This window comes from Pelophylax lessonae, assembly GCF_965119305.1.
Source record: "Pelophylax lessonae genome assembly, chromosome: 4".
Classification (NCBI taxonomy): Eukaryota; Metazoa; Chordata; class Amphibia; order Anura; family Ranidae; genus Pelophylax; species Pelophylax lessonae.
The window spans coordinates 308,711,249-308,723,526 of record NC_138771.1 but is presented as its reverse complement, the minus strand read 5'-3'; the positions used below and the strand labels follow the sequence as shown (position 1 = coordinate 308,723,526).

General features: G+C 44.3%; 1 protein-coding gene across 1 annotated transcript in view; it reads left to right on the top strand.

Annotated features, from left to right (window-relative positions):
* Window positions 1-9,648: 9,648 nt before the first annotated feature.
* N4BP3 (NEDD4 binding protein 3) overlaps window positions 9,649-12,278 on the top strand; it is an 82,278-nt gene continuing 79,648 nt past the window's right edge. Inside the window, exon 1 of the mRNA XM_082256846.1 lies at window positions 9,649-9,763. The gene's annotated coding sequence lies outside the window, so the exon portion shown is untranslated. The remainder of the gene's footprint in view (window positions 9,764-12,278) is intronic.

Sequence of the window (12,278 nt, the reverse complement as noted above, 5' to 3'; positions counted from 1 at the left end):
ATTGTGTTGGCACACCCCAGATGATAAGGTCGTTGCTTCATTGTGTACAGACCAAAAGCGATCCGCAGGATAATTTTTCATAAAAAAAAACATTCATTTTCTTTCATTCTTTCTGCGGAGCTGGGTATTTTTTGGCCGCGTTACTGAATGCTCATGAACAATGGCTGTAGGCTCATGCGTCCTTTTGCGGAGATGACAACCCTGGTGGTCAGTCGAACCCAAGGCAACATCATCGACCTCATCCCATATGCGTTTTTTCTGGAGCGTGCCCTGCGAAGAGTACTGGATCAGGCTGTAGATGAGCATGAAGAGGAAGAGTTGTGGTCCTCATCACCACCAGAAGCAGCCTTGTCGTTGTCAATTGCTGGACCTGTGGCAACGCAGAGAGAGGAGTCTGAAGAAGAGAAGTCAGAGGAGGAAGGTGGCTTTGAGGAGGTGGAATACCAGCCACAGCAGGCGTCCCAGGGGGCTTGTTCTCACCTTTCGGGGACCCTTGGTGTTGTATGTGGCTGGGTGGAGGAAGAGACCTTCAATGATGTCAGTGAGGACAAGGAACGGGACATGGCTAGCTTGGTATCCAACCTTGTGCAAATTGGGAGTTTGCGGTTGTGCAAATGGACTGACTGACTGTTAAACGGGGAGTTTGGTCTGTCAGAGTTTGGTCTGTCACTGTGAAGCGGGCAACGGGCGTAACCCTTACACTACTTGACCGATAAAACATCATACCTGATCGTATTCACACACTGGATGTTTTAGTGCTGGTTTACACTGCCGCTACCACTAAAGTAGCGTCGCTTCCAGTGCGACTTTGGCGTGACTTAGCGCGACTTTGGCGCGACCTCATCGCGAGGTGACTTTTTATTTGGCCAATCACAATATCATGTTTTGTTACCGTCACCTAATTTCCTTTTCCTGTTTTTTGTTTTACATATTTCCCCATGTGTGCAGTGTTGTCTGTGTCATAGCTCAACTGATAGGCATGTTTGCCTTGGCATATCATATTTCAGCTTGCCAGAAAGAAAAAAAGACAGCTGGAAAGACACTGCATTAGTTTTCTACTAAAAATCATAAGAAAAATGCTGTTTTTTTTGGGTTGTGGACATACTACAGAGCTGAAACTTGACAGGTACACTTTTTAGACCCCCCAGACACTAAATACAAAAAATGACATGCCTGCCTAAAAAAATGCCCGATAAATGCCTGCAAGAGAAAAAGACAGCCGCAGAGAAGCCGTATTCCTGAAAATATAAGAAAAATGCTGTTTTTTAGGGGTTCTGGACATGCTACAGATCTGAAACTTGACAGGTACACTTTTGTGACCCCCCAGACACTAAATACAAAAAATGACATGCCTGCCTAAAAAAATGCCCGATAAATGCCTGCAAGAGAAAAAGACAGCCGCAGAGAAGCCGTATTCCTGAAAATATAAGAAAAATGCTGTTTTTTAGGGGTTCTGGACATGCTACAGATCTGAAACTTGACAGGTACACTTTTGTGACCCCCCAGACACTAAATACAAAAAATGACATGCCTGCCTAAAAAAATGCCCGATAAATGCCTGCAAGAGAAAAAGACAGCCGCAGAGAAGCCGTATTCCTGAAAATATAAGAAAAATGCTGTTTTTTAGGGGTTCTGGACATGCTACAGAGCTGAAACTTGACAGGTACACTTTTGTGACCGCCCAGACACTAAATACAAAAAATGACATGCCTGCCTAAAAAAATGCCCGATAAATGCCTGCAAGAGAAAAAGCCAGCCGCAGAGAAGCCGTATTCCTGAAAATATAAGAAAAATGCTGTTTTTTAGGGGTTCTGGACATGCTACAGAGCTGAAACTTGACAGGTACACTTTTTAGACCCCCCAGACACTAAATACAAAAAATGACATGCCTGCCTAAAAAAATGCCCGATAAATGCCTGCAAGAGAAAAAGCCAGCCGCAGAGAAGCCGTATTCCTGAAAATATAAGAAAAATGCTGTTTTTTAGGGGTTCTGGACATGCTACAGAGCTGAAACTTGACAGGTACACTTTTGTGACCCCCCAGACACTAAATACAAAAAATGACATGCCTGCCTAAAAAAATGCCCGATAAATGCCTGCAAGAGAAAAAGCCAGCCGCAGAGAAGCCGTATTCCTGAAAATATAAGAAAAATGCTGTTTTTTAGGGGTTCTGGACATGCTACAGAGCTGAAACTTGACAGGTACACTTTTGTGACCCCCCAGACACTAAATACAAAAAATGACATGCCTGCCTAAAAAAATGCCCGATAAATGCCTGCAAGAGAAAAAGCCAGCCGCAGAGAAGCCGTATTCCTGAAAATATAAGAAAAATGCTGTTTTTTAGGGGTTCTGGACATGCTACAGAGCTGAAACTTGACAGGTACACTTTTTAGACCCCCCAGACACTAAATACAAAAAATGACATGCCTGCCTAAAAAAATGCCCGATAAATGCCTGCAAGAGAAAAAGCCAGCCGCAGAGAAGCCGTATTCCTGAAAATATAAGAAAAATGCTGTTTTTTAGGGGTTCTGGACATGCTACAGAGCTGAAACTTGACAGGTACACTTTTGTGACCCCCCAGACACTAAATACAAAAAATGACATGCCTGCCTAAAAAAATGCCCGATAAATGCCTGCAAGAGAAAAAGACAGCCGCAGAGAAGCCGTATTCCTGAAAATATAAGAAAAATGCTGTTTTTTAGGGGTTCTGGACATGCTACAAAGCTGAAACTTGACAGGTACACTTTTGTGACCCCCCAGACACTAAATACAAAAAATGACATGCCTGCCTAAAAAAATGCCCGATAAATGCCTGCAAGAGAAAAAGCCAGCCGCAGAGAAGCCGTATTCCTGAAAATATAAGAAAAATGCTGTTTTTTAGGGGTTCTGGACATGCTACAGAGCTGAAACTTGACAGGTACACTTTTTAGACCCCCCAGACACTAAATACAAAAAATGACATGCCTGCCTAAAAAAATGCCCGATAAATGCCTGCAAGAGAAAAAGCCAGCCGCAGAGAAGCCGTATTCCTGAAAATATAAGAAAAATGCTGTTTTTTAGGGGTTCTGGACATGCTACAGAGCTGAAACTTGACAGGTACACTTTTGTGACCCCCCAGACACTAAATACAAAAAATGACATGCCTGCCTAAAAAAATGCCCGATAAATGCCTGCAAGAGAAAAAGCCAGCCGCAGAGAAGCCGTATTCCTGAAAATATAAGCAAAATGCTGTTTTTTAGGGGTTCTGGACATGCTACAGAGCTGAAACTTGACAGGTACACTTTTTAGACCCCCCAGACACTAAATACAAAAAATGACATGCCTGCCTAAAAAAATGCCCGATAAATGCCTGCAAGAGAAAAAGCCAGCCGCAGAGAAGCCGTATTCCTGAAAATATAAGAAAAATGCTGTTTTTTAGGGGTTCTGGACATGCTACAGAGCTGAAACTTGACAGGTACACTTTTTAGACCCCCCAGACACTAAATACAAAAAATGACATGCCTGCCTAAAAAAATGCCCGATAAATGCCTGCAAGAGAAAAAGACAGCCGCAGAGAAGCCGTATTCCTGAAAATATAAGAAAAATGCTGTTTTTTAGGGGTTCTGGACATGCTACAGAGCTGAAACTTGACAGGTACACTTTTTAGACCCCCCCAGACACTAAATACAAAAAATGACATGCCTGCCTAAAAAAATGCCCGCTAAATGCCTGCAAGAGAAAAAGCCAGCCGCAGAGAAGCCATATTCCTGAAAATATAAGAAAAATGCTGTTTTTTAGGGGTTCTGGACATGCTACAGAGCTGAAACTTCACAGGTACACTTTTTAGACCCCCCAGATGCTAAATCCAAAGAAATTTTTTATTTTTATTTTTTTTTAATTTTTCCAATAATTGGCTCTCTATCAAAAAATTATAATTTTTAAGAACTTTTTTTTGCGTGATCCCTCTCCGGCATGCCACAGTCCAGGTGTTAGTCCCCTTGAAACAACTTTTCCATCACTATTGTGGCCAGAAAGAGTCCCTGTGTGTTTTAAAATTCGCCTGCCTATTGAAGTCTATGGCGGTTCGCCCGGTTCGCCGGTTCGCGAACATTTGCCGATGTTCGCGTTCGCCGTTCGCGAACCGCGAATTTTAGGTTCGCGACATCACTAATGTGCAAGGCTGGTGCTCCCTCTCTAATTGTTCTTACAGTGTTTCCATTGGGTCCTTCCCCCTCCCTGACCCTTAGAGGACAGCAAAGCCCATGTGTCTATTGGAACTGTCAAGATCATGTGGAGCATCCACAACCATTACATCACCCTTGAATGCAGGAGACCTTTTTTGTGTTTTTTTATACACCATCTAGTGTCCTTGGTTGGCTCATGCTGCCTAGAGGGTGCGCTAATATTGTGTGACATAAAGAATGGAAATACCACTATTTTATTCTCTAGGGCAGTAATGTGAACCTTGGCATCCAGATAGCTTGGAACTATAGTTCCTATGATGCTCAACTACACTGCAGAGTGCATGAGCATCATGGGAAATGTAGTTTAAAAACATCTGGGGTGCCAAGGTTTGCTATAACTGCTCTAGTGTGCATGCTTTTACAAAATGTATAATATTTGGGGGTTTATGTAATCTTCAGTATAATGAAGTAAACGTGCAGCACTCTAATATAATGGCTAAACATCATAAAAGTCCATATTAAAGAAGTTGTAAACTCATACAATTATTTTTTTTTTCCCCAACCTGAAAGAGAAACACATAATGAGCTAGTATGCATCACATACTAGCTCATTATGAAATACTTACCTTAGAACGAGCCCCCGCCGTGCCGCCCGCTTACCTGTATGACGGGCGACATGTTCAGTCGCCCGTCTTCTGGGATCGCGGCATCTGGCCATCTGATTGGCCAGACCCGCGATAACGTCACTCCCGCGCATACGCGCGGGAGCCGCCGTTCACGGCATAGGGCTCTGAAGGAACGGCACGGGTGGCCGTTCCTTCAGAGCGCATGCGCAGATGACGTCATCGGCTGCATGCAATGTAAATATCTCCTAAATGGTACATGTTTAGGAGATATTTACAGTACCTATAGATAAGCCTTATCATAGACTTACCTATAGGTAAAAGTTGCAGAGGAAGGTTTACTTCCTCTTTAAAAAAATCCATAGGAGATGTCCATCTGATGACGAAACGCGTAGGAAGAAGTTACTGCATGCCGGGGGTTGCGATGGCCACCCTGCTAGTTGGGAATGCTGGATGTCATGTACAGAATGATATGCAAGTTTACACTACTAGCATGTGAGTGTTATTTGTTTATTTTTTTTAAATAATAAACCTGGTTGAGATTCCTACACCATAAGGAGTGTCTCTTTTGTCCCTTCATGAGATGTATGAAGTCCTGGCAGAGACGTTCAAAATGTTTGGAGAGGAAACACCGATATTGGAGATATCACTGGATTGCTACCCACTGAGTATTTGACCTTTGTTATGAGAGTCTGAAGTGAAGGGTAAGCGGCATTGTGATCGGGTATCATTGGTGGTCTCCTGATGCATATGCTTTATAGTAACACTTTAACCACTTTACCACCGGAGGATTTTGCTGTCTTACGTCCAGGCCATTTTTTGCGATTCAGCGCTGTGCGACTTTAACTGACAATTGCGCGGTCGTGCGACGCTGTACCCAAAGGAAATTTGGGTCCTTTTTTTCCCACAAACAGAGCTTTCTTTTGGTGGTATTTGATTAGCTGTGCGATTTACTTTTTGCGCTATAAACAAAAAAAGAGCGTTTATTTTGAAAAAATAACAATATTTTTAACATTTTTTTATATGAAATTCCCCAAAAATGTAAAAATATAAATTTTTTTACATTTTTGGCCAATTTGTTTTCTGCTACCTATGTTTGGTAAAAAAAAATCACAATATGCGTATTTTGATTGGTTTGCGCAAAAGTTATTGCGTTTACTAACTAAGGGAAAGATTTCTGTCATTTTTGTTGGTTTTTTTTTAACGCGTAATGGCGGCGATCTGCGATCTTTTTTGGGACTGCGACATTGCGGAGGACAGATCGGACCCTTGACTGACATTTTTGACACTTTTGGGGGTACCAGTGACATTACTACAGTAATCAGTGCTATAAATATGCACTGTTACTGTAAAAATGACACTGGCAGGGAAGGGGTTAATTTTATTGGAGAGGGAGGGGTTAATGTATGCCTGGTGCTTACTGACGTGTGGGGGGGGAGGTGACTGAGTGACACAAGGACAGATCGGATGTTCAGCTATGCTGAACACTGCAATCTGTCACTCCTTGTCACTTAGGAGATCCGCGCCGCTCTGTTTACACAAGCGGGCGGATCTCCAAACTCGATTCCCCCGCGATCGGGGAAGAGCAGCGGCGATCGCCGCCGCTCTTCCCCTGGCCCGACTCCCGCTGTGACTGAAAACAGCGGGAGCGTGCCTCCGGCGGCGCGCAAGCGCCGCCTACAGGGGGAGGAGTCCAGTGACATAGGTCTACGTCGCAGGACGGAATCGAGCCACTTTGCCGCAGTACGGTCAACGTGACTGGTCGGCAAGTGGTTAATATTACTATCTCTTCTGGACAGCTCCTATGGGTTTTTTTTTATGGACTTTTATGATTTTTAGCCATTATATTAGAGTGCTGCACCTGTACTCTTTTTATACTTCTGTTGTTGTCCATAACATTGTGCCAGCAGCTTAATTAGGGATTTTGTAAAAGTTATATTTTTTACTAAGCGCAGCAGATATGTGTTTGTTTTATGTAATCCTCAGGTCTAAAATAATTTTTTAATCACTTCTTGACCGGAAGGATTTGCCCCTTAATAACCAGGCCACATTTTGCGATTCGGCACTGCGTTACTTTAATGGACAATTGTGTGGACGTACCTAAATAAAATTGATGTCCTTTTTTTCCCCACAAACAGAGCTTTCTTTTGGTGGTATTTGATCACCTGTGCGATTTTTATTTTTTGCGCTATAAACAAAAAAAGAGCAACAATTCCGAAAAAAACAATATTTTTCACATTCTGCTATATAACATTCCCAAAAACATTTTTAAAAATCAAAATTTTTTAACATTTTAGGCCAATTTGTTTTCTGCTACATATGATTGGTTTGCACAAAAGTTATCGCATCTACAATCTAGGGGAAAGATTTATGTAATTTTTATTATTTTTTATTTTTTTTACTAGTAATGGTGGCGATCTGCGATTTTTAGCGGGACTGCGACATTGCGGCGGACAGATCGGACCCCTAACTGACATTTTTGACACTTTTGGGGGGACCAGTGACATTACTACAGTAATCAGTGCTAAAAATATGCACTGTTACTGTAATAATGACACTGGCAGGAAAGGGGTCAACACTATGGGTGATCAAGGGTTTAAATGTGTACCTAGGGGAGTGTTTCTAACTGTGGGGGGGCATGGATTGTGGAATGACCATAGAGACATGTGATCCTATATAGAAGGATCACAGGGGCTCTATGATCATTCCAGGGAGAAGAATGGTCAGCTGTGTTTACAACAGCTGACCGTTCTCTCTCAGCGGGGAACAATCACAGGTGTCAGGCGGCAATCGGGCCCGCTCCATCAGCTTCCCCGCTGGCGAGCGGGGACGGGAGCGCGCCGCCGCCAGCTCAAGCTCGCCCCCTAGCTGCCTGCGTGCGACCGACGTATACCTATGGCGGTTTGCGCAGGAGTGGCTGCCTGCTGCAGTATAACTGCGGCGGGCGGTTGTAAAGTGGTTAAACACTAGCCTACTGGGCACTTAAACCCCTTCCTGCCCAGGCCAAATCTCAGCTTTCAGCGCTGCCGCACTTTGAATGACAATTGCGGAGACATGCAACACTGTACCCAAATGACATTTTTATAATTTTTTTCAAACAAATAGAGCTTCCTTTGGGTGGTATTTAATCACTACTGGGGTTTTTGGTTTTTGCTGAACAAACAAAAAAAGACTGACAATTAAAAAAAAAAAAAAAAAAAAAATGTTTTTATAGTTTGTTATAAAATTTTGCAAACAGGTAATTTTTCACCTTCATTGATGTGTGCTAATGAGGCGGCACTGATGGGCCCTGATAGGCTGCACTGATAGGCTGCACTAATGGGCACTGATAGGTGACACTGATGGGCACCGATAGGCGACACTAATGGGCACCGATAAGGAGGCACTGGTAGGCACTGATGAGTGGCACTGATGGGTGGCACCGATGGGCACTGATGGGTAGCACTGAAGGGCACTGGTAGGTGGCACGGAATGGCACTAATAGGTGGCACTGATAAGTGGCACTCATGGGCACTGATGGGCACTAATAGGTGGCACTGATGGGCAATGATAGGCACTGGTAGGTGACACTCAGGGGCAGACTGGCAACTTTCTGCCCAGGGGGCAAGTACAAACCAGAGGCCCATGGTGCAGTGACTTGGCCCCGCTCCCACTCTTCCCGTCCTTCTCCTGACCCCCATTCCAGGCTGAAGCCCTGCTCCAGGTGCTCTCTACTCACCGGCTTAAACCGGGTTCCCAACCTGGCCAGAAGGGGGCAGTTGGGGGGAGCTGGGACAGCTTAATCAGGGCTGGCCAGGGGAGGAGAGTCTCCAGTGGGGCATAGAACCGGCCTCTGCTCATACACAGTTTACACCATCCATGCTGGGGGAGGGGGGGGGGGAGGCCTGCGCACTGTCCTTGTCTTCAACTCAGTAGGTCAGTGGCAGAGACTTTTTACTTCTCTTCACCAGGAATCCTTTAGGCATGTCTGTGGCAGAAGGAGTGCAGCCTTTTTACAGGACATCAGAGCGGCCCAAGGGGCAATTGCCCCCCCCCCCTGCCCCCTGGCCCAGTCCTCCCCTGACACTGATGATAAATATTTAAAAAAAAAAGGTAAAAAAATAAATAAAAAATTGCTCTGGTAGTGACAGGGTTAAGCATACAGGAATGATGTAGTGATGCATACTTTACTTCTATATTGTTTACATGATATTAGTGTGTGATATAAGTGTGTATGTTTTTGTATATAAAGTGTGAGTCCTGTATTCTTTTTTTTTTTATAAGACAAACTATTTTTTCTTTTTTTTTATATATCTCCATAGTTGCTTCTATATTTGAATGCTTTATTGACATAAACCAGCTCTTGAAAAGAGACTAGAAGATAAAGGAATGAAAACGGAGTAGAGATGGTTGAGGCAGCTGTCACTGTGACGTGTATTACATAAGGCGGTATTATCTCTTCTGGGATCAGAGCCAGGAGCCTGGAGAACAGTAGACTACTCCGTGTCATCCAGACCAGAGTTTGTGTGTGACTCCGCCTGGGATTAGTGAGTGGAAAGTCCGCGGGGCAGTCCAGTGTGAGGAGGGAATCCAGTCCGTGGTTTGCCTGTGTTGGGTAGCGCTGTCCCATCTCTCAGTGGCATTCTGGTGAACGGAGAGGAGTGTGTAACCGGGAGAGAGGGAAGTGTCAGCGCACGGTACACACACTCATACACTCTGCCAGCACTGCGCCCACACGGAGGATGGTGAGTGACTTCTCTCTCTCTCTCTGACTGTATGACTGGGGCTGAGGGCTGGAGCAGGTGCATTGTGTGTCCGGGATAGTACAACTTTTCCCAGTGTGACCTATGGGAGGCTGTGTGTGTGGGCTCCTCTCATTGTTACCTCCGGCCATTGCTGCTTCCATAGAGCAGTCTCTAGAGGGGAGGGTGTATGAGGAGCCGGGCTGCTGATGGAAGGACCACCACTGGCTGGGATGGCTCAATGCATCACTGCACAGGTATGTGTGTTTATGTATGGGGAGCCCCAATATCTACATCACTGCACAGGTATGTGTGTTTATGTATGGGGAGCCCCAATATCTACATCACTGCACAGGTATATGTATGTATAGGGAGCCCCAATATCTACATCACTGCACAGGTATATGTATGTATGTATGTAGGGGGAGCCCCAATATCTACATCACTGCACAGGTATATGTATGTATGTATGTATGTAGGGGGAGCCCCAATATCTACATCACTGCACAGGTATATGTATGTATGTATGTATGTAGGGGGAGCCCCAATATCTACATCACTGCACAGGTATATGTATGTATGTATGTATGTAGGGGGAGCCCCAATATCTACATCACTGCACAGGTATATGTATGTATGTATGTATGTAGGGGGAGCCCCAATATCTACATCACTGCACAGGTATATGTATGTATGTATGTAGGGGGAGCCCCAATATCTACATCACTGCACAGGTATATGTATGTATGTATGTATGTAGGGGGAGCCCCAATATCTACATCACTGCACAGGTATATGTATGTATAGGGAGCCCCAATATCTACATCACTGCACAGGTATGTGTATGTATGTAGGGGGAGCCCCAATATCTACATCACTGCACAGGTATGTGTATGTATGGGGAGCCCCAGTATTCTCATCACTGCACAGGTATATGTATGTATGGGGAGCCCCAGTATTCTCATCACTGCACAGGTATGTGTATGTATGCATGTATGTATGGGGAGCCCCAATATCTACATCACTGTACAGGCATGTATGTATGTATAGGGAGCCCCAATATCTACATCACTGCACAGGTATGTGTATGTATAGGGAGCCCCAATATCTACATCACTGCACAGGTATATGTATGTAGGGGAGCCCCAGTATTCTCATCACTGCACAGGTATATGTATGTATGTATGTATGGGGAGCCCCAATATTCACATCACTCCACAGGTATATGTATGTATGTATGTAGGGGGGGCCTCAGTATCTACATCACTGCACAGGTATGTGTATGTATGTATGTATGGGAGCCCCGATATCTACATCACTGCACAGGTATATGTATGTATGTAGGGGGAGCCCCAGTATCTACATCACTGCACAGGTATGTGTATGTATGTAGGGGGAGCCCCAGTATCTACATCACTGCACAGGTATGTGTATGTATGTAGGGGGAGCCCCAATATCTACATCACTGCACAGGTATGTGTATGTATGTAGGGGGAGCCCCAGTATCTACATCACTGCACAGGTATGTGTATGTATGTAGGGGGAGCCCCAATATCTACATCACTGCACAGGTATGTGTATGTATGTAGGGGGAGCCCCAATATCTACATCACTGCACAGGTATGTATGTATGTAGGGGGAGCCCCAATATCTACATCACTGCACAGGTATGTGTATGTATGTAGGTGGAGCCCCAATATCTATATCACTGCACAGGTATATGTATGTATGTAGGGGGAGCCCCAATATCTACATCACTGCACAGGTATATGTATGTATGGGGAGTCCCAATATCTACATCACTGCACAGGTATGTGTATGTATGTAGGGGGAGCCCCAATATCTACATCACTGCACAGGTATATGTATGTATGTAGGGGGAACCCCAATATCTACATCACTGCACAGGTATATGTATGTATGTATGTAGGGGGAGCCCCAATATCTACATCACTGCACAGGTATATGTATGTAGGGGGAGCCCCAATATCTACATCACTGCACAGGTATATGTATGTATGTATGTATGTATGGGGAGCCCCAGTATCTACATCACTGCACAGGTATGTGTATGTATGTAGGGGGAGCCCCAATATCTACATCACTGCACAGGTATATGTATGTATGTATGTAGGGGGAGCCCCAGTATCTACATCACTGCACAGGTATATGTATGTATGTAGGGGGAGCCCCAATATCTACATCACTGCACAGGTATATGTATGTATGTATGTAGGGGGAGCCCCAGTATCTACATCACTGCACAGGTATATGTATGTATGTAGGGGGAGCCCCGATATCTACATCACTGCACAGGTATATGTGTGTATGTATGTATAGGGAGCCCCAGTATCTACATCACTGCACAGGTACGTGTATGTATGCACTAATAGGTCTTGAAAGGTGAACGCACAGTGGAGGTTTTAAAACCTTCATTGTACGTTGCCCTTTCAAGACCCATGGGTGCCTCTCTCTCTCTTTTGTACTATTTATATATTTATATTACATATACAGTATCTCAACAAAGTGAGTACACCCCTCAAATGTATGTAAATATTTTATTATATCCTTTCATGTGACAACACTGAAGAAATGACACTTTGCTACAATGAAAAGTAGTGAGTGTACAATTTGTATAACAGTGTAAATTTGCTGTCCTCTCAAATTAACTCAGCACACAGCCATTAATGTCTAAACCGCTGGCAACAAAAGTGAGTACACCCCTAAGTGAAAATGTCCAAATTGGGCCCAATTAGCCATTTTCCCTCGCCG